The sequence below is a fragment of the Sturnus vulgaris genome, chromosome 1, assembly GCF_052056855.1.
Source record: "Sturnus vulgaris isolate bStuVul1 chromosome 1, bStuVul1.hap1, whole genome shotgun sequence".
NCBI classification, from domain to species: Eukaryota; Metazoa; Chordata; class Aves; order Passeriformes; family Sturnidae; genus Sturnus; species Sturnus vulgaris.
This window is the reverse complement of record NC_142243.1, coordinates 42,563,653-42,584,798: the sequence shown is the minus strand read 5'-3', so window position 1 is coordinate 42,584,798 and position 21,146 is coordinate 42,563,653. Positions and strand designations below refer to the sequence as shown.

General features: G+C 37.8%; 1 long non-coding RNA gene across 2 annotated transcripts; it reads right to left on the bottom strand.

Moving 5' to 3' along the window:
• Positions 1 to 409: 409 nt before the first annotated feature.
• Positions 410 to 18,664, bottom strand: LOC148225172 (uncharacterized). Of its 2 annotated transcripts, none has more exons than XR_015803628.1 (3): positions 10,181 to 18,664; positions 4,299 to 4,451; positions 410 to 1,751 (listed from the first exon to the last, which is right to left on the bottom strand). It is a non-coding gene; the product is annotated as an uncharacterized LOC148225172 (long non-coding RNA). The 2 variants fall into 2 exon arrangements; XR_015803629.1 differs by having other exon boundaries at positions 410 to 1,748.
• Between the last annotated feature and the right edge of the window lie 2,482 nt (positions 18,665 to 21,146).

The following is a 21,146-nucleotide window of genomic DNA, read 5'->3' as shown; positions in this document are numbered from 1 at the left end:
CCAGATGTGGGTCTCCAAGATTTCCCCCTTCCCCCAATCCTTCCTAATTTATTCCTGTTAAACATCACCTTGTTTTTCTACTTGTGACAGCCAGTGTAGATACATTCAGTTCTGATTAAGAGAACCTCGTTGCCAGCAGACAACACTTATCAAGACAGTGCAGTGTCTCATGCACACTGCAGCTATGGCATGCCTCTTGCACCTTAAAGAAAGGTTTAAGGAGGAAAGTTGTCCTTGGGGAAGTCAACAGCTACAGGGATTTAGTGGAAGCAGGATTTCTTAACAGTCTTCTTGCAGTGGCCTCCAGTGACAGTATTCTCCCTAACTGCTGTCAGGCCCCTCAGAGAGGTCAGGTTTGTAGGTAAGGAAAGATTTAACATAGGGATACAGCTGGGAAGAAACACAGCTCTTAACGCCTTTAAATCACAGCTTTTAATGAGCCAGGCCCTGTAACATGAAGGATTCTGAAAAAGAACGGGATTATTTCAGGAATTTGAAGAGCAGGATGATTCTTTCTATTTTGTAATTGAAGTTCTGAATATTCCAGATTATGTTTAATAACTTACTATTTATCACCACTTCTTGAGTTCATTTTCACTCAACTCTGATCTTCAGGCTTTCTTTTAGACACATATATATGAAAGAATCACACAATCCTTATCCTTAAGTACCTTACTCCAAGTCTCTGAATTTGTTGTATCTTCTTTTGTAAGAAAGAGCTGTTGGACAAGACCTGTGTGTATTTGCAAATATCTGCAAGTAAAGTTACAATAGGAAGTCCTCCTAATGTATATATTTAACAGTGTGATTATTTATTTATGTTGCCATTCTGTTTATTTATATGTACATATATATATTAAAACTATGCTGTTTTGGTAAGAAATAAAATCTAGCACTGTGCTACAAGTGTAACTGCATATTCTCTTTGATTTTATCAAAACAAGGAAGTCACCAAAAATCTATGCTGAGTGACCAAGCCAAAATGGCCAATGTGGACTTGATGTGGATGTCTGTGTCCCTGCTTCCCAGGCTTGGTCCAGGGTTTCTTGCCAGTACAGGCAAGAGCCTGCTTGCTCCTGAGCATGTCACATCAGGATGGGCACCACAGTGAATTTGCTGTGCCCTACTGTAGCTTTTCTTTAACAATCATGTCAAAACCTGTTTAGCTTCAAGTGTGGCAGCCCTGGTATCCAGCTGCTCCTCTTCCACATCATGACATCTAGAGGACAGTAGTAAGAGTTTGCTTTATCCATCATGCCATGATTTTTACCACAGGACATGTTTACCTGAGGGGTACTTACAGCAAGCTTTGGTATAACTTCCATCATCATTTTGCCACGTCTGTGGCTTGTAGTTCCAAAATAATTTCTCTTTTTCCATTTCTAGGGGACAGACAAAGCAGTTTTTGTCAGCTGGCCTTTTTTGTAGTATGGATTATTTTTAAAAGGAACTTAACACAAAATCTCTTCTTATTACTACTCAATTGCTTATGTGAGTGGAGGTTACTGAAGGAAAGGAAGACACCTGCCCTTTATTACAATTCAAACACACAGTCATGCAATCAAAAGTGTTGACATTTTGCCTTCAAAAATATTGTGGTAGCATCACTACTTTCCTGTAAGGAAAGAGGAGCAGGTTTCTTGCATAATTGTTTCATATATTAAACAATTGTTTCTATGTTATACAAGTTTCTTGTATCAATTGCATTCTGCTTGGCATCAATGGTCTCAGGGAGGCAGGCACGCCATCTGCTGTGGAAGATACAGAATAAAATCAAATATCATTTGAGAGAATAAAAAAGTGGGGGTGGAAAAAAACCAGAAAAAGAAACAAAAAAAAATCCTCCTAAAATATTACCATTCTTGTAATTTTGATTTTTCAGGAAAGAAATTACTACATTTCAGGCTTTTAAAACAAATCTCATTCTGAAGAAAATAAACATGGTGCAGAGATGGACAATTTTTCTAGTTTCTTTTGCCCATTTCTAAGCTAAATCATTAGAAACCCAAAGGAGCCGACTGTAATTTGTCATTTCAAGGAGAGTGGGGGAAGTTTCAGGAGGAATAAAACCTATCTGCTCTCAGACAGAGTAGTCTCAGCATCTCATTCCTGCCTTGTACAGTACCTTCCTTTAGCAGACTAGATTAGGTAGATCAGGGTTTTCTCTCTGCTTTTGGCCTCAAAAAGCAAACTTCAAGGCTCTATTTCAAGTCCTTGGACACCCAAACAGCAATACAGCAATCTCCTACCCGCCTTACAGCTGTAATGAGATGTAGATAACCTCTCCACTGATCATACCAGCAAGACTAGCAGAGGAGAAAATTGGGATTTGTGGCATCCCCAATCACTGCTATGCTTTGGAAGAGAGAAAAGAGTATAGCCAGCTCCAAAGGGACCTGTGAAAATTACAGTTCTTTTGCCAGATTCCACAGTATGAAAATCTCAGCAGCACTTTGTTTGCCTAGTGTATTCAAAAGTGAATTTTTAAAAAAGAAATGTTTTCTATGTTACTAATAAAGCTTCCTCGCCTTTGCCACTCTAATTTAAAAGCCTTTACCCCCTAGGTGGCACTGTACAATAAAGCAAGGCATGTTTAAATATGGAATGATCATTAAGAAAGAGTCATTAAGGTTGGAAAAGACCTCCAAGATCAACCTGTGGCCGAACACCACCATGTAACTAAACCATGGCACTTAGTGCCACATCCAGACATTTCTTGAACACATCCAGGAACTCCAGCACCTGGAGCAGCAGGTCATTCCAATGCTTGACAACCCTTTCAGTGAAAAAATGTCCAACCTGAACCTCTCCTGGTGCAGCTGGAGGCCATTTTCTCTTGCCCTGTCACTAGGTGCCTGGGAGACGAGGCTTGCCCCCACCTGGCCAGAGTCTCCTTTCAGGTGGTTGTAGAGAGCAATAAGGTCCCCCCTGAGCCTCCTCCAGTCTGAACACCCCCAGCTTCTTCATCTGCTCCTCACAGGACTTGTGCTTCAGACCCTTCATCGGCTTTGTTGCCTTTCTCTGGACACGCTGCAGCACCTCAATGTCTTTCTTGCAGTGAGGGGCCAAAGACTAAACACAGAACCTGATGTGCCAAGTGCAAGGGATAATCACTTCCCTACTCCTGCTGGCCACACTATTTCTTTTACAGGCCAGGATGCCATTGGCCTTCTTGGCCACCTGGGAACACTGCTGGCTCGTGTTCAGCTGGCTGTCAACCAACATCCCCAGGTACTTTTCTGCTGGGCCTGTAGAATTCTTGTTTACAACGTAAACTGGCATGAGTATGTTGAATGTAGCTATTAGTCTCAGCTTGGTAATCCTCTTTTTCTGAATCTGTCTCTCAAAGTCAATAAAACATGCTGCTGTGACTCTCATTTAAATACAGTATTTTTACTTTCAGAGTGTTATGGAATATATTTTCCTGGAAAATTATTGTGCATTACATATATTTGTTCTGTCTGTGCTCACTGAATGAAACAGCAGAGGCTGTGGTTACTTTAGCAAGTCATTCAGAGCAGCAGGAGCAGATTGACAGCTGTAAACTGCAGGGGCTGAGGTTCCTCACAGCTCCAGTATATTCTTACACAGAAGTTATTTTGCATCTGGTGGGAATTGGCCCAGTACTGCACATCATCATCACTTATTTTGAAACTCCCTGAAAAAAGGCTCTCCCACAAAACTTCCTCGACCACGGAACCTCTAAGAAGCACCAAGTTCCCCTTTCACCTGTCTTACATAGATATGTTTCACACCAGTCTCTACTACGTACATAAAAACTTCACAGGCAGAAGGAAGCCCTCTTTTCTCCTCCAGTTTCTGAGTGACACTGTTTTACTTGTTTGATATCCTGCTCTTCACTCTGGTGCTGGAACATGGATTGTTTGGTGGCACAGGGGAGAAGGAATAGCCTTTGCCCTCCAGGCACTATAACAATGCCAGGAAACACCTTGAGTACACCTTTCTTACCCCTTGCTTTCACATACAAAAAAAATAGAGACAGGATATCTTTCTGACAGTGTTTACCACTGTGACAGCTTTGTTAACAGTCAGAGATGCTGAGCCTAGGAGGCAAGCTTAGACAGACAGGATGTTGGGATGTGGTAAGAACAAGTGGGTGCAAAACTTCTGACAGCAAGGGGATGCCACTGGGAAACAGGAAACTGTGGAGCATAAGGGATTTAGAGGAATGATGCTAAAATATTTTCAATAAATTTCTGTAATTCAATTCCCTGTTGAGAAGAGGTGCTCTGCTTTTCTTCACATTGTAGTACCCGGTAAATAACTCTGTCATGTACCTCCTCTTTGCTCGTTCAAGATCTCTTCTGATTTTCCTTGTATATGGTATTACGTGTTTTCCCTTCATTTGTCTCTCACAATAGCATCATTATCTTTTCCTGGTAATGGATTTAAGTCCAGAGATCATCGAAATTTTGCCATGTAAGGCTTTCCTAGGATAAAAGACAAAATACGGTTTTGTATAATCTTCTTCATTTTTCTCTTCTGGTGTCATCCAGAAAAAATCTGCCTACCCAATTACAATTACACTGGCAATCAAAGAGGTTGTGGGAGGACAACTATTCACATCTCACCATACACTTTGGGTTGTTGACCTTTCTGTAGAGAAGGCCAGCACAAATCTTATAGAACTTTGGTTTCCAGTTCAGCTCTGAAATTGACAGCAGTACCTTTATTTCAACAAAAGTATACTAAGACCCAATCCATAACTTGCAGAGGGGTAAAATTTCCAGTGTTACCCAGTTAGGAGTAAAAGGTCTCTAAAACATTTTGTGATTACATCCGTGCCTTTTAATGCAAGCAGGAATTGATTTATTCCTAACAGGAGGATGTCTGCATGACATATGTGTTAATGTTCAATGTGTCAAGCACTACTTTATGCCCTTCAACATTGCAGAGCTTTGACCCTTTTTAAGACACAGAATTAGAAAGCAAATGTATCTATGTCGAATCAGAGGTTTTGAGGAAACATTGGTTCTTTCAGCCCAGCCTTAAGGATTCTTCCTGTGCTGGCCCAAGCTGATATGTACACTTAGTAGGAAAGTGTAATACTAGATGTCTTTGGTTTGCAACAGTTAGGAGGCTGGAGCTTATTAAGAAATTGTGTTATGTCTCCAGGCACTGAAAAAGTAAATTCTTACTAATGACTTGTTTGTTGTAGTTATTATTCTCAGCATTTCTCCAGACATTCAGAAATAGATTATTTCTCTCTTGAGAAGTATAAAGCAATTTCTTTTCACTAAAGAAACAAATTATTTTTCTGATAAAGCCTATATGAGATGTTGTGAAAACCAAAAAATGTGTTCAGTACAGTTTTTCTACCTTAAGAGTGTGCAGTAGAATTTTTGTGTATGTTCTCATTGTTCTTCCATATTTTTTTAAGCTCTCACGGGCATTTGAGTAAATTTGAAGTATTTTTTCCTCCAAAACTTTTAGGAACTTAGAAACATAAGACTGCCACACAATTTGGTGAAAGATGTTAAGTCTATAGTGATGGAGTTGGCTTTTTAAGAAATAGGAAGGGTTTTATCTATTATTTGCCTAGAATTGAAGGTCTCTGTAAAACTTGCATCTAAATGCCTTCATGCTGCACATCTGCAGATCATACAAAAATATCCCTTTTTTGTTTGCTTGTTGTGAAAAGCAACAGGAAATACCCTGCTGGCAGCTACTGTTCTCTGTGTGAGTCTGTGAGGTTCTGACTCAGACTCCAGTTCAATTCAAAACCTCAGGTTTTAATGATACATGATTAAATACAAAGGGGGGTTTTAATTAAATTTTAACTTCATCTCAGGAAGAAAATACTGCATGTGATCCTGGAAGAATGCAGGACAAAAATCCTAACCCACATGTTTTCTTTATTTATAAAGATTAATGTAGACTTTTTTTTATTTCAATAGTTCATGTTGACTCTTGAAGTTCCAAATATATTTGACTGTAGTAGTAATTTCTGAAAGCTATTTTAAGTTCTTTATATCTGTCCTTCCTGCCTAATCTAAGTCAGTTGTAAATGCATGTGGCTTCAAAGGAAGGAGGAAAAAAGCATAACGAAAATAGTCAATGTGCTCCAAAATGTTAAAAAGATGGAAAACTATTTAAAGAACAAAACATGTCTCAGGAGCTTGAGAATCACTGTGGACTGACATATGGTAATCGTATGTCAGCATATGCCTGTGCTGCTTCCACAGCATATCTCCATTTGCTAAATTCTATTTGTGTCCAAAGTTATAGCAAGAAGATCAAGTTTCAATGCAGTTTGAAAAATGTACAAGCATGATGACATGTTTAATTTTTAATTTTCCGTAGAAGCAATCCTGCACATATTTATTCTTTCCTTGCTCCTTTTTCTGATTTCAGAGACCATCTTGACACTTCAATTTACCCATCTCACCCCGTGTTAAATTCTCAGGATCAGGAAAATTGGGACCAACTCCAAGATTAAAAAAATATTTTTTTAAGTTCCAGGGGGTGAAAGATTCAAAAGATGAAGTGTATAGAAACATATAGAATTAAAAGAGGGGAAACAGTTGCGGTTTCCTGCTCTAAATCTAGTAATTGAATAACCTAATCACGGAGTCGTTATGTGTATTTGTTTCTGGTTTCTAGAATCCAGAAAATTTTCCAAAGGGAGATTTCTTTAGAAAACTAAAAAAATCTCCCTCTGGAAAATTTTGCTGAAGTTAATATAATTTTAGTTTCAATTAAATAGAAATATTAGAAAAGTGTTGGGAAATTTCAGCTGCAAACTAGCTGTGAGTTATGAGCTAACCCCAATTCTCCTATTGTTTCCTAAGCAATATTCCTTCCTGCATCCCAAAGTTGAGGATATCTGTTTGTGTCAGTTTTATAACCCATGTTAAAGCTGACAAACTACATATTTGACTCTGCTGGCTACTAGAAAAGTAGGTTATTAGGAACTGCAAATGATGTTGACAATTAACAGTAAAAATACTGAGTATTGTGTATGGGTCTAAGATTCCTTCCATTACTACAGCGTAAGTGGAAAGCATTTTACCTAAGGATACTGCATGACAGGAAAATAGGTTAGAGCAAGGAAAGATTCCAAGGGTAACATTGTGTTGTTTGGGTTACACAGATAAAGAAATCGGAGCACGTATTTCCTTTCTATCTGGAAACACACAGTGAAGAATTGCAATTTCAGTCAGATGGGCAGGGAGTGGCTTCTCCTCTCAAGATAAACCCAAAATAACTTTGCCAAAGGAATGTCTCTAGATTGATACTGCTATACTCCAGATGAGAAATTCCCCCACTGTGTCTCAATTTCTGTGTCTCAAGCATGGATGAACGCAGCAGACTGGTGAAGCAATCATTTAATCATTCAGTTTTATTAAATGGGATATAGGGCAGCTACAAGTGTCAAGAGCTAGAAAAAGGAGAGCTGCTTTGAACACACACAGGCCTTGGGATTAAAAAAACCACCACGATTTCTGCCCAAGGATTGTTGCACTGAAATCTTTGGGAGGTTTCTATCATAACCCAACGCTGTGGTGGTGGTTGAGGAGAGGCTGTGCAATGGTAACTGCAGCTTCTGCTTCGCTGCATTACCTTGTAATGACATTAGCACATATTTTACATTCTGTGAGGGGAACGCTTCCCTCCTCCTCTCTGCCGCTTAGAAACAGTGAAGAGATGCAATCTGACACTTGAAAATGCTGTAGCACTGTGACCTCACCGGGATATAAGATGGTCTTAGTGGAGGCAGAAAATTCAGCTGCCTGAAGTACTTTTGCTTCATCCAGCTGGTGTCCTACTGTCTGCAAAGCTGCTTCCAGACAGCAGTGCCTTGTTATTCACTTGACTTTACTAGCCCTTGTCAGAGTTAATTGGATTTGTGACATGGTCAGATGTTTATTTCTTGATTCTGTTGTGCCTTGCCTTACAGAACACATATGCCAGGGGAGACAACAGTACATCTAGCAAATATTAAACTATGAAGAGATACATGGAAATGCTGTCCAACTTTTTAGGAGATAAAATTTAAGGAAATACGTGCTCAAAATATTTTTTCTCTCTAATTTATGACAATATTGTCCCTTGCCTCTGATTTATCACAATAATTAAAGTAGTTATAAAACCTTTTGTTTAATATATCCACAGCTCTCTAGACAGTCAAATATCACATTCATTGATGTGTGTGGTCATGTATAAATGCCCAACTAAACCTTATTGTAGCTGAATCCTATTTTGGGGGAAGAATGCACATAAATCACATAAACACAAGGTTACACTTCTGGTAAAATCTCTTCGTTTATTAAGTATTTGAAAAACTTACACTCTTCATGAAAGCCACTGCCTACAGTCATAATTTTATTATACCTTCCTTTGTGTAATAACTTTTGCTTTGTATGTGAGATTATATATAATAGTAGTTATACAACTCACTTTCTAAATATTTGCTACTGTTTGCTGATGTAGTATTTTGCTGTAAATGTTTTTAAATACGATGAAAAAAAATGTTTATCAAGTTATTGATACCTCTAAATTATTTAAATCAAAAACCAAAAAAGAAGAGGACTTAATTTACAACTGCTACAAAAAGCACGAGTTTTGGCATGGAATCCCAGAGAATGTTTTATTCAGAAATGCAGTCTCCCTTCTTACAGAAGTTTTGGTTGGATGAGAGGCCCACACATGGCCTTAGAGAACACATAAACACACACACACACACACACGCTCGCACCGCTCTGGAAGTCACAGTGTATCAGTCTTTTCTTCAGGCTTGAAACACGAGTAAATCAATCACAGCTTTGTGTACAAAGGGTGTAGAGAAATACCTGAACATTCATTCATATGTCAGCATGAGCTAAATCTCATAGATGTTATATGATAGTAACAGCAGGAGGACAGGGAGAGAGAGAGACAGATTGACAAAGCATTTAAGCATAGGCTTAACTTTAAGTTTGTATCCAAATCCTCATGAAGTCAGCAGCTATGCTGTTGGAGCTATGCCAGGATGTAGCTGAAGATGTGACCATCATAGTCTATTTTATGTAAGCATCTTGTTATTAAGTTTGGAAGCAGAAATGGAGTTAGGCAGTTATTGGTAATCTGCAAGTGTTGTAGAAAACATGCTGGCAAAATTTTTATATTGGCTAGTGCAAGAGAGTAGTAAAACCAAAGAGAAGCTACTTGTCATCACATCAGCAATAATCAGTGTGTATGATTGATTCCTATTTGATTCTAATTTTATTATTAACAGACCCCCAGTGCTTTCAATACACATAAAGCTGCAGTAGCACAGGGGCAAATCAATTGAGCTTGGTTTCATTTTGGGCAGCTATTTGGAAGCATCTGCAAAATGCACAACAAGGCTAACCTCCACTCCAGTATATTGTACTAGCTGAGAAACAGGAGAGGAAGAGAGGAATATTGATTTTTTTTTTTTTGTTAATTATAATGCTTTCACCTTTTGTACTGATTTGTCAGGCTATTGGTTCTTTAAATAAGGCAGTGTTTAGTCCTTCACTTTTTGCACTGTGAGGTAACATTCTATAAGCCAAAATAATATCCACCTAGACTCTTAAACTGTTACTCTACCCCACTAGGAACTTCAGGAATTGACTTACTGCCTTTAGTGGGGCTAGTTCTGAGGTAAAATCACTAAGCAAATTTACAGAAAAAGTTACTAAGCTGGAGAAATTTTATCAGAATGTCATCTACCACTGTTTCTATTTGCCAAATTAATTACAGATTTTCATATGCTTCACTGTAGTAAGTTGATTAATAATTCTTCATTACATTTCCTTGACAGCAGTCATAAAAAGGTATCATCTCCAGACAACAGTCTATGAAATATTTGGCGTATCATAGTTCCTTCATTACATTCACATGTGTCTTTCAATATCATTATTTAGCTTCAATAAAGTTGAGATTGACTTATTTATTTACATGACATCTAGTAGCAATCTACAAGCAATAGCTGGAGCAGAAAAAATAGTTCTTCTTCAACCCTGTCCATTATTGTGGAATTGATTTATTTTTGGAGAAGAGTTTCATTAGGAAAGATAAATTTTCTAGCAAGCTATTCAAAATGCAGAAAAATATTAAAGAATAATCAGGAAAAGGCAGAAAAATTGCTTTGTGCACTTTTATTATTCATTAACCTGAGTTGGCACTTACTTTAATACAAAGAGTTACATACCCCAGAATGCTCCATGCTCTTAAATTGTACTTTTATCAGACCTAGAAAGATAGGATAAAAATACTAAGGTCAACAACCACGTACACAACCAACATAAAGCTTATCAGCTTCTATTTATTCTTACAGTTCTTTCACAATACATTATTAATACCAAGGTTGTATCAACTACCATGAATATTTAACTGATTAAAAAATTGCATGTTAGTCCACAAGATATTGTTGATGTCTGATTGAATCTTAAATAAGATTAGATATTATTAGGGAAAAAAAAGAATGTTAAGATAAAAGGAAAGCAGAAAACCTCAACAAAACCTAATACTAATGTCAGAAGGCAAACTCCAACTTAAAAAGCAACATTCTGCTGTTGCATTTTGTGTCATTTCTTCATGAACTTTCTCCAAAAGCAGGACTGCTGCAAAGTGATGTGTTAAAGGCATCCATCCTTGTTTTCAGGTACGAGGCCTTCCTTAGGGACAGAAATAAAATGTCCACTTATGAAACGATTTCTTAAAGAACTACTAAAAGCTGGCAGAAGATAAAACATTTCCAGGCCAGGAAGTTCCTTAGCTTCCATCCCTGCCGGGGGCAGGAGGCACAGCGCGTCACCCCAGGGTGACAGGGACCCTTTGGGAGGGTCCATCTGGACACCTGCTCAGGGACCTGCAGCCCTGACTCAGAGGCAGCTGCAGCTCTTGGAAGGCTGGGCCACCTGCCAAGTGCATGGGTACAGAGCTGGCAGGCAACCAGCAAGTTTCTGGCAAAAATTTGACAAGCTTGGGCTCCACAAGACTTCTCTTTTAAAACATAAGAATGCTACTTTCTCCTCACAACAAAATACTAAATAGTTTACGTTAGGAAATGCATTTTGTACAAGCCCATTTTCTCCCACTAAAAATACATATTGAGTAAAATTTAACTTGACAGTTTGTAGTGAAATTCAGATAAAACTAAACATTAAGGAATATATGCCTAATTAGAAAAATTAGTATTGAAATAAATAGAACCATACGATCTACCTGGTACATCTGTGTCATCTGTTGCTTAAGTAGTGCAATACAGGGCACTGTAGAAATTCTACAATTACTTCTAAGAAACACAGAAGTATCACAAACAATGTATCTGCTTACCCATGGCACTTCCTTGGGTATACCAGGGCCACACACAGGCAGACATTGACTGGAACAAGGGGTTAAAATGTAACTCTCCCAAGTTCTTGTTGACTTCCCTTAGCTAGAAATGGTAAAAGTGTAATGTGATTTCCTGATATACCTCAGTATGAAGTTGTCTCAGCACAATTTTTAATCCACATTTAAGACATAAATTAGCACATATTAATGTTAATGTAGTTATATTGCTTATTGTGTCTAAGTTAGAACCTTCAGCTTGGGTTGTTCAGTTTGCTAACATATTTAGAAGAGCTGGAGAATCTACAGCCCTCCTACTGCCAAACAGCATAATAATTAAGTGCCTACCTAGCTGTTGAACTAGATAAGCCAAAGAATTCTAGCAGCTATATTCTTGGGGATTGAAAGCTGAATCCACACTGATGGATCCAATATTCCTTCTGCACTTGTGTCAGTGCTTTATACTCTAATAGGGTGGCTGGCAAACCCCAACCCAAGTTCGTATTTTTCAATATTCATATATTGTTTTACAGTCAGGAGCTCGCTATAATGGATGCTGACAGAGTTGTCCCTTTTGAGTACCTGCATCTCACTGAAGTTTGTTTTCAGTATTCCCCCTTCAGCTTTAAACAAATGCAAGTTTCATGCACCCAGCTAAGTATTAATTGGCCTGGTGCCTATCACTTGGGGGGAAAATAACTTTATGCTATGTCACATTCCTTCAGCTCTTGTAAGAGTGAGAACCAGTTTCAGCTGCTATGTGCACTTGAACTTCTGCTTTTATTTTGCAGGAACCTAAACAATCTGTTAATGAAGATAGTTCTATCTGTAGCAGAGAATCACTGTCCCATTATGTCCTTTGACAGCAAGAAAACACCAGCATTTACGGTATCCTTTTGCAGCCAGTAATTTGTGTTTTACCAGTACGAGACTTCCAAGAGAAAACAGCTGGCAAAAGACAACGGAAAGTGCAAAGTCTTGTCTCAAAGTTTCCATTTTATTTATTGCACTATTTAACTTCCTTGATCAAGGAAGGTGGGGAAGTTCAACTCTTCTTCTTTGACAGCCAGCAGGAATAGAGATAGTCAGTACACATTTTAATATGCTGCTGCCTCATGCGCTCTCCAGCCCATCAAGAGAAACTGTGCATTCCCTGTAAGGTTTCCACTGTGATCAATCTCATATGTTTGGCTGCCTTCTCAACAATACCTAGCAGCATCCAGCATACATGCTTATACTGTATTAGAATATAAAAATTTTGTAAATGTGGAAAGGAGATATTTTCTGAAGTCAATTAGTACAGCTAGAGAAGAAAAACATATCAAACAGGAAGGGCTGCACTGCAGACCACATGTATAAATCAAAGCCTTTTCTTCAGAGAAGGACACCTTTATTTAGTGAATTGATATTAAGCTGAATTTCTTTTTCCACCTCGTATGTTCTTGGTCACTGGCATTTTTCATGAGACAAAGCTGATCCTCTATGGGCTGTAAGGGTAAACAGCTGCTAGTCAGAACTGCAGTATTGAGAGCACTTGGTCAACCCAACTTCATAGAAGGTTTAAGTACCTCCAGACTGCCTCACATCTGTCAAAGCTGCAGCAAATACAACACAAAATGTAGAGCAGGTCCAATTTTTAGTGTGTCAGTAGAATCAGCCTGCAGTTATTTTTAACTGCCTTGGACAGCTTAGCAGGCAGATACAGTTAATCCTTTAAAGGATTTGCAGGTATTCATAGCTTAACAAGTAAGTATAGTGGATTAAGCCAATAGGAGATTGTAGACAGTCAAAGACAACCTTTACATACTAACATTAAAAAAATAAAAAGAACAGTTTCTTTTATATGGTTCTTTTCTGACAATCACCCTCAATTGTCAGTATGGGCCAGAATCCCATACAGTGAAATATGAAATAAAAATGTTAGTTATTAACATCAATATATGTGATATTTAAGTTATCAGAAAGCAGTGAATTTCTGTTGTCTTCTATTTCCATTATCCTATAAGTGCTTTGAAAAGCAGAACTGTATTGTGAAAACAAATTAAAATACATCTACTTATGTAATAAATTATAATAAAATTAAAATGGTAAAATTCCTATTAGTAAGAAGAAAAAAGGCTGAATTATTTTTATAGGTTGAATTTTATATTGCTTATATTCTTTTTCAGGATTCACTGACTTAGGCTCAGCTGACAGATGTGGGCCTTCAATAAATTCATAAACAATGTGGAAAAGAACACACATAATAAAACAAAGGAAAAAAAAATCAATGCCACAAAACTATTAGGCTGAGGAAATCTAGGGCTGGCTATGAAAAGCTCTGGAGGTAGTTCAATACTGAATGGGTGATAAAATGCCAGAGGCTATTCATTGTCATTAAATGTAATGCACATCAAGAAGGGAAGAAAAAATACACATATATATGGGGTGTTAGTATCATCAGGAAAGAAATCTGAAAACATCTGGTGCTTAAAGGAACAAATATACCTGGGATTTATTTAAAAATTAACAGGGAAAACCATGAAAAATCTGCCCTGTAAACACTCAGGCCACAAACACATTACGAATACTATATGGAGCTTTAGTAATTTCATTATCAAAAAGATTATCAAAATATATTAGAAAAGTATCTAGAGACAAATATGAGAGCACTGTATCAAGTAATGAACTTTATTCAAAAGGTGACCTGGTAATAGCTATTCACAAGTTTTCACAATATAAATATTGGAAGGCATGCTTTTTTTTTTTTTTTAATAATAAACTAAACTTACTTTCATTGGATATTGCAAAACACAAATTGTACATGGATCAGAAAAATCACAACTTCATTGATTCAGCAGTGCTATTCAGTAGGTCAGCAGTGACTGTTAAACAAAAGAGTCTCCTAGTCACTGAAGGCCTGAAGAGCATCATGGAAAAAATCACTGTAAGCATGACTGCCTCCGGACATTTGTTCCATAAGTATCTTCTTACTAGATTAGGTAGACTTTTTCTGTGGCTGAATTCAGCAGTTCTCAGGTCCTCATGACTACAATGACTGAAATAACGATGTATATTGTTTGGCATATTGTTACAAGAAATTTGGCCAAGAGCTCCCTGCTTCTATCACTGCTACTGAAAAAGAATCACGATAAAACAAAATTGTTTCATTAACTGTCCAACTGAAGCAGCCTAATTCCTTACACATTTTTAAGATTATAAATTCTGGCTACCAGACAAAACACTTCTTTCACACCTCAACTGTGTTAATTGAAATATATGTAGATAAGAGATATATGAAAGATAAGAACAGAATATTACTCCACAAGGTTATAATTAGGACCTGCTCTTCCCAAGTAATTCAATAGTGGGATGTATTGTTGACTCTGATGCTTGAACAGAATGGTGAGACACAGGAACAGAAGGGAACTCCTGAATCACTGCAAGTACTCAACTCTTACACTTGCAGTTGTATCACTTAATTTATTTCAGAAACTGACCAAAGTACCTTTTGTAACTACTCTATCAGATGGCAGTCTCAAAGTGTCTCTCCCCAGACAGGAAATTCTATTTGATTTTTAGAGTCGGTGTATTCCTAGTCAGTTCATGACTTATGCTCTTCTACTAACACAGTTCCTTGGCTTAAAGAGAGCTTTACCTCTGTGATGGTACGTTCAGAGAAGGAAATTATATTATCTGCTACTACTCACATAGCTTGGCTCACTGAGGCAAGCTCTTTCACAGCACATCTCTCCTACCATGGTATGCAAAGTGAAGAGGTCCCAGCTGGCTGTACATCAGGCCTGTCAGAGCAGACACTGCAAACATTCTACACCCACATGCCCCTCATGGTCCCAAGAGCTGTGCAGATAGGTTAGCACATTCCTTTCAGGCCAATGTGCCCTGTCACTGAGACAGCCAGTCTTCCTCAGCATGTATTCACAGCCAAACTACCGTGGCTGCACTAACTCACTTCTGCAAAGAGTTTAGTGGTGGTTAGATCAGTTATTTATATACTATACTTCACTGTGTAGTGTAATTACACTCTTAATTTCCCACTCTACACTTCCAATCCCATGGATCACCAAGCTCTTGCTCCTCACTGACTCTATACTGATTTGCCTGTCTGGAATGCAGAATTTCCATGGAACAGACTCCAATTTTTCCATACATCTCAAAGTCTATGATAATCTTTGACACACAAACTGAAAAGATTTTCAGCATTTACACTAGGGACTTTGCTGGAATGCTGAGCCCTGCAAGTCCCTATCATGACTCTGAAGCTTAGTGACAATTCTATTATGAGAATGACATCACTTCTTATCGTTTTGGAAGGAACATCTTAATACAGTAGTGGCAGATAACTGACATCACCATCACCAAGTTCCTAAGAGATGCCTAAGAAGGGAAGAAAGGCAGTTAAAACAGTAGGAAATCAAGATTGACAGAACACTTGACAATGGTCCTGCACTTTTTAAGAGCAGTCTATCTTAATTTCTCACACATTCCAATCTTTCCCTTTGCTTAGGTAACCTGGACATCTTTCACTCCTCATGGTTTCTCTGGCTGCATTCCACACTGCAGATTTGTTGCTGCAAGTCACTCCTACTAACAGACACTGCACACAGAACACAGTTTCAGGAAGTCTACCACTTATCTCACTGAGTGCTTCACTGTCATATCAGCACTTTTTCTGAATTCTGAAAGGGCAGGGGTTTAGAAGCGGGAATGAGAGAAATTGTTTAGTGGATTCTGTCCTGACACAAGCATGAAGGAAAGACCAGCACAAAGATCAACATAAACCTCAAAAAAAAAAAAAAAAAATTTGAGGACATTAAAGGGCTCCAAAACATAGGGATACCATAAAAAGAGCTGTATCACAGAGCAAATGAAACATAGTATCATAGAATCACTTGGGTGGGAAAAGACCTCCAAGATCCTAGAGTCCAACCATTTACCTAACACTGACAACACCAAATCATGCCCCCAAGTGCCACAACAGCAGAAGCTTCAGGACCTTAATGGTCCAGTGTGTGGGTAGGAGGATGAGGGGCATTCATGTTTTACAGATGAGTAAGAAAGGGGCTGTGAAAGATAAAGTCACTTAAGAGAAAGGACACATTGAAAACATTTAAAATAAAGATTTTTTTTTTTAATGTGTGGCCTTCTGCAGAAATTTAGATTTGATTATTGAATAGTATCACATAATAGCTGTATATGCATATTTATTCTTATGAAAGCAAAATATTACTGAATTTGGATATACAGCCTTTATGTATTTACCCCAATATGAAACCATACAATGTTTACCTTACAGTAATTTATCTTCTAACATTTTTTTTAATCTGTAACACATATCTCCAATCAGATTATGTAATTAGAAAGATATGTGTTTGCTTAGCAGAGGAAGCAGGACAGTGGTACTTCATCTTTCCCTTTCTGCTATCCTAATGTCCTATTGCCACTGTACCTGGCTTCTGTGTTCCTCACACATTGAAGACATGAATGAATATGAGGAAACAGCCTGCAGGAAACATTCTGTGTTTACTATCCTTTCATGCCCTTTGTGCTTTGTTGCAATACCTCTGGCTTAATAGGGGTTTCACTTGATTTAGTTCAAGTCAAGGGAAGAATCAGCCCCACAATGTGCCCATATACCTATCCAACATCCCTGACTAACCTTCTGAATGCCTGTCCAAAGGCAAAACAAAGCAACTGGAGATTTCAGATGCAATCTGAATGTAATGTGATGTGAACCAGACAAATGCTTCAACTGATCTTGATCTCTTTCCAAAACATGGAACATTGCATTAATAAATATCAATAATCACTTCAAAATCTTCAGAGTACTTAGCTAAAATACTTTCATTGTAGTCATATAGCCAAGTGTTAGCAAATTTTTATCTTAAAGATAGATGCTGTGTTGTCAGTTTACAAAGAATTTAGAGAAAAAAATTAAACCAAACACAGGAAGCCCCAATGACAAGCAGAACACTGGACAACTATACAACTTTTGGGGGGAGAAAAGCCCCCCCTGATTTTCTTAGAAAACATGAATAAATCAAGAATTTTTCTTTCCTTACTTTTCTTTGTTACTTTTACTCACTCAGGTATGCTTGCTGTGAATCAGTTTCATAGAACAGGACCTGAATTAAGATTTTATGCTTTTTCTTGATCCTCTCAAGATTCTTACCAAAGTAATGAGAAATTGTTTTTTTATGGTCCACAAGATGAAAGATGTATTCCCTTATTATGAATAAATAAATTTATTAAAAAATCAGGTAATCCTCAACTACATCCATAGACCTGCTCCCATCATACAGGGATTAAGAATCAGAGGCCCTTCCCTTGAGTGTGGCATCACTGAGTGAAGGGCGGGGATAAGAACCTGGGAGGGTGCCACAAACCGGACAAGAACAGAGCATCTGTTCCTGTGTGGATTTTTCTCTCCTCCCACACATTAAAAGGAGAGATGCATATGGAGTGTGTACAGTGCTTATTTTTAACCAGTCAGGCAAAGGGCCATGATGGCTCTGTCCCATTGCTCTGTTTATCACAAGGACAACTACAAATGCCTTGTGCCGACATCTGATGTTCTCCCATCATGCCATGGTATCTCCCTCCCTATTCTTCAAATATTGTCTTATGTGTTAAAAATGTGTCTCAACAACACATATTCTTGGCACTCTGCAGGCAGTTTTGCTCGTTGTTTTTGTGGATTACATCTCTTATTACAACATAAGGATAGATCTTGCCAGGACTTAAATAAAAGCCAAAAAACCCCAAAACAATTAGGCCTCCTTCCATGCTAAAGAACCTTCGTAATTTTGTTTACCGAATATATTATTTCTTTTAGGTTTGCTTTCAAGCAAGAACTCTCAACTCTCATTGCCAGTATTTCTCTTCTTATGATATTAATAACTTTTTTTTTTGTTTCTGTTAGACATCCTAAGACACTTTAAGGGTATTCTAAGGCAGTTCCTCATATGGACAACTTTTACTTATTTTCTGTTTGGGCTATGTTTTTCTACCAATTCACAGAGAGTACAGTACAGATTAGTCATACATTCATAACTTGATTATACTAACCGAAGTCATCCATTTATGCAGCTCTGAGGAGGAGGATGATTTTACTAGGCAATTTTATTGAAAAGGACATCATCCTCAAAGATATCATTCACAGCAAGAGTAATACAGAAAAGAATATCCTCCTCCAACATATGAAACAACATACCCCTTAGTTAAAATTGTGATTTCTAACCCAGTAGTTTAAGGAAGTACATACATATTTTTTGAACTCCATAGAGCTTCAAAGACTAGACTGTGAAAGGGAAAAAATGAGGAAATCACATGTATAACTTATTTTGCAATAAATGGAAGGTATCTTACCTTATTATTCCTACTGAGGACAGAGCAAACACAAAATTCTCCATGGACAGCTTAAGACAATATGCATGAAGTAGCCTGCCACATCACAAACACAGATCCTTCCTTGTTTTATGTTAGCCTATTCAAATAGCCATGCCATCTGGCAATCAAAAAGCCACTAGAAAGAAAACCTGAGAAACAGTCATTCAGTTCCCTGAGGTAAAGAAGTCACTGAAAAAGCAGAATTGTAAATAAAACACAAGGAAGTGCCTGCTGCTGACTGCCTCTACAGTAATCTGAAAAATTATTCATTCGTATATATATTTTCTGAATAAACAGTATTGTATTAAAGAACAAAAACAAACGAACCAAACAACCTGGGCCATTTCTCTCTTGGAAGAAATTATCCTGCTCAAACCAGTAGAACAACTGTACTTATACCATGTGGCCCTGAAAGAGCTGAATGTGCTTTGAGAGGGAATATATCTAGTCTCCCAATGGAAAACAAGGACACTCAGATCGTGGCTTGATCAGACCCTCCATAGTTATCTTCTACAAATGCATAGTAAGAACATAATTTTAATCATCAGTGAGACATGTAAAGCACATTTTAAATCCGACTGATTCCAAGTAAAGGATGCACCTGAACATATGTTTAAGATGCTCTGGTAAAAAATTTAGATTCAAGAAGTCAAACATTGCCTATGTGAAATAAAACAGTTTTTGTCTCCCTTTGCAGCAGACCATAATATACTGCTTCACAGCAAGCTACTTCTGACCATTTCTAAAAATTTACAGCGCAGCATGTAGAAAATAAATATAGAAGCAAGTGGTATATAGCCACACACTCTGCAGAGCTTATATTACCAACCAGCACAAATCATAACTGGATTAATAACAAGATTTATACTTGGTCAAATGAAAAACAGAAATGTGATCACAGAACTGGTCAGAGTCTAGTATTTCTTAGGATTAATCCGAGTAAGGCTCCTGAGACAGGTTTGTTATTCTTATTGACACAGTTTATATTAACAAATTTCAGCATACAGATTGAAATATTAATTCTGCGCTGAAGTAGTCCATTTGCAAATTGTGCTATTGCAACTATTCAGGTAAGTCATACAGTATTTTCTTCATTTCTTGACAGAATAACTTGAATGTTGTAAACAAGATCAGTAATTCACTTTCAAGTTTCAGATGACTGGCTGTTAATACTACAAAAAAGCCACTTTCAAAAACCATTACCAACTTCATGAATGCTTTCTGAATATTAACTGCCCTCAAATTCCAATCAGCAAATAATGACAAATCACCCTGTCTTTCCTTTAAAGTCTTAGATTTATACTTCTGAATACATTACACTCAAAGGCAACAAAACATCTTTTTGGAAATTTTATATATTCTGCTTCACCATTGCTGCCTTTTCAAAGGCAAGCTTTTTCCACAGCAAACTACAAGTATGTATTGAGCACAGTGACCTCCGTAATTTTGATTTCAACAACAAGGTCAGTATTGCTTAGAAGCTGGTTTTGCCTTAAAGGCAAAAAGTCTCTCTAAGAACCCAAAATGGATCTTTTAAATGTAATTGAACTATAACAATTCATTTCCATAGGCTTATGAAAAAAATACCTTCTAAACTTGCAACCAATTTTATAGTATTTGGCCACTGACAATAGATGTAGACAGGGAAGCTGGACCATTACTTTTTGAATTTCATACATTGCTAACTCAGACAAAAGTTTTTATGTGAAGAGAGACAGGCAACAAGGAGGCCCCCTGTTAAAAACAAATACAGCATAGTCAAAACACACCAGAAAGTGAAAAGGCACAGAATTTGAGAGAAACCAAGACTCCACTCCCACTATCACCAGCCAGCTGTGCACAGGAGATGTCTTTCCCTGTTGGTGCCTCCTTGGTCAGCACAGCACAGCTGTCTCCCTCCCAGGGTCTGCTCTTTTGGCATCACCCCAGGGCAGCTCACAGGGGATGGAGAGCTTGCCTGTATTAGGAAATAACATTATTTCATCAGGGAGATGCTGCTGCAGTTTATTCTTGTGCGTGTGTGTAGTTAAGCTGTTGGCAGAGCTGTTTCCAGTTAGAACCGTTGTAACAATCATGAGCTGAAAAAATGTTATTTCTCATCATAGTTGACAGACCTGTTTCTTCATTACCTTTGTATTGTGTAGTCATACCTACCTCTGCAAGTGTAACAGCCACTGAGTATAATATAGTATCAAAGCAAAAACTTCACTTTAACTTCCAAACTTACAACTTGATGGTAGGTAGGGAAGACCTTCTATTTAACATCCTTGGCTGAATAGCTACAGGTTGGGTGAGGTAGGAGAAAATGAGGCTTTAATGTTTGCCAGGCATCATTAACATCTGTTCCTGTTCACAGCTACATTTTGGTAAATGCTACTGGAGGGGTTTTTCCTATACATTCACAAGATCATTTTGGCAGACAAACTTATTTCACAGGGTAGGAAAGGACTGAT